Here is a 2,621-nt window from a genome sequence, read left to right on the forward strand (position 1 = left end):
TCCACCACCTGTGTAAAACACCCAGAGGTCCTTGGATGAAAGGTGAAAAGTATCACTATTTTCCAAGAGTCTGCTTCTTTAAGAAGGTTATTTGCAGTTAATTGTCCACTGAGTCTGGCAAATGTTTAATAAGCAGACTTTCTTATTCCAGTAAAGCTAAGTCACTTTTGTGTTACCAGAGACTGCTGCTTATTAGATACAATGCCCAACTGGTCAATACATCAGAGAATATTCTGATAGTGAGTTACAGTACCTCAAAGCACTTGTAGTAGAGATGCAATAGGAAATGTAGATCGAGGCTGAGCGAGAATTAAACACATTGATCATTTGGGTGCATGGCAGACTTCACGGTGGCAGATTACATGGTGGCAAAGAAGTGACACCTCAAGGAGCAGACTGCCTCCCAGCACAGTGCAGCGGTCCCTTGATGAGGGCATTCCAACTGGCACGGGCTGACAGCGCACCGGCTAATTGCAGATTGTTCTGCCTCAGATTCTGGGAGAGTCCTTGGAGGGAAAGTAGATTCATTTAAAGAAAGCTGTTGGTAATAAGCAGAATTGGGTTTTAATGGGGTTCGTACGGATAGAACTGAAATCAAATTAGAGTCTAATTGGCATGCACGAGGCGGTAGGAGAGGCAGAAAGCACAGAGCTGCAATGGCTGTCTTGTGCTGAGAGGCTCAGCAAGCAGTGCTTATGCAGCCAGTCTCCATTAAGTCTCTATCCATAATGTATGAGACTTGTAAACCCAGGGGATTTCCCAACAAAAGGGGGAGACTCCTCCAAACTACCCTTCAGAACGTGATGGGCCTGCTGTCCCAGGAGGGGCTGTTCTGGAGAGCACTTTTAGTAACTAATGGTTCACTTTGGCAGCAGAGGTAATAGAGCACTAATGCACTTCAAGCCAAGGGCTGGCTTCTCCTCCATTGCACTCCACTGCTCTCCTGCTATTCAAGGATCACTGCAAGGGGACAAGGCATTTTCCTCAAAATAAAATAAAAATGACAGCAATAATTATGAATGAGGGAGAAGAATTGCAGGAAGGTATTCTCTGCCTGAAAGTACTTCTGTTGGGAGTAGCAACTTCATCCTTCAGTTACTCATTACTTACTCAGGGCTAGGACCCAGACCCAAGTCACCGTGGGGCCAAGCTGCAAAATTCAGATCTATATTTCAAACAACCCAAAGTTCAGAAGAATTCAGATCTGGGATTTCAGTTCAGCCCATGATTGTGGGTGGGCAAGAGGGGGCAGCTAGCAAAAATCATGCATTTGGATTTTATTCTCTCTCCCCTCCTTCTATTTCCCCCCCACCCCAAAATTAAATAAATAAATAGAGGTGTTTGGGTTTAGAGTTCTAGTTCTGGCCCATCTCTGCTATAAAATTCCTGGGTGTTGCTTTACATACCTGGCATGTAGGGCTACAATATTGTTCTATGTGCCAGTTAGCGTGTCTTAGCCATATTACGAAATCATCTTTGGAGTAAGCACTGCTAACTTTGGTTTCAGCACAGAATGCAACATGTGAATGGGCATGAGAAACTGAACTCCCCTTTCATCCTTATTGCTGGCCCTGCGGGAACAGTGCTTCATGGCATGTTGGCAGGGTAGTGATTGGAGTTGTAGAGGCCATGCTGTACCTTCTGTGGACTTCAGAATAGGGGAGTTGTCAGTCCGCTGACAGTAAATTAATTTACAATAAGCTGAAGAGGCCTAGAGAACATGAATCTGCATCCCAGGCTTTTACCAAGACCCTGACTTTGCTTTGCAGTTTGGTAGGCAGATTTCTGAGGAATGCAAATAAGGAAACAGCTGAAATATGTGAAAACTATGGAGGCCAAATTCGCACTCAGCTAAGCAGCCTCAGCTCCATTGAAGTCAACAGGCTGTGTCAGCGAAGGCTAACAGTGAATTTGCCCCTAGGGCATGAGGAGATGCCAGTTTCATCTCCAGTTTCATCATCAGCAATGCCTGCTGCAACTCAAGTGGGATTCACTGCAAGTGGTAGGCCAGGAGAGGATTCTCTTAGTGTGGGAGTGACAGAGTCTGTCCCAGAGTGAGGCAGAGAGAGGGCTTTCAGATTCTTAACTGAACTTTCTGTGGCTCACCCGTTACTATCTGATATATAATGCCAATGATTAGAGTAGCATTTATAGAGCATTCTTCACTTCAAAGTGTCTTGCATTGATTAACTACACAATAGGACCCCTATGGCGGCATTAAAGTAATAGATAACTAATAGTTATGTGATGATTACACCAGATAAAGATACAAACTTGTACTGTTAACATATTTTTAAAAAATGTACATTTTACTGTAGATGAACAATGTGAAACATCTTTTCTAGTGGGGTGTCCATGATCAGAAGAGGGTATTTTCCATTTTGGACAGATCCAGCAAACAAGAGAGAATCTGCACGTGGTATCTGTCCTTTTCCTGCAACAAAAGCACAAACTTCTATTCTTTGCCCAAGTCATTCATGCAGAGCTAGATCTTGCCTTTGGGCACATCCCTAGGCAAAGGGTGATGCATACTCCGCTCCCCCCACCCCCAGGCTTGGTGTCTGACAGACCCACCCAAGTCAAAATTCTCTCTCACTTTCCTCCTTACTAAGGGGAATAGT

This window comes from Mauremys mutica, chromosome 16 (genome assembly GCF_020497125.1).
Source record: "Mauremys mutica isolate MM-2020 ecotype Southern chromosome 16, ASM2049712v1, whole genome shotgun sequence".
Classification (NCBI taxonomy): Eukaryota; Metazoa; Chordata; order Testudines; family Geoemydidae; genus Mauremys; species Mauremys mutica.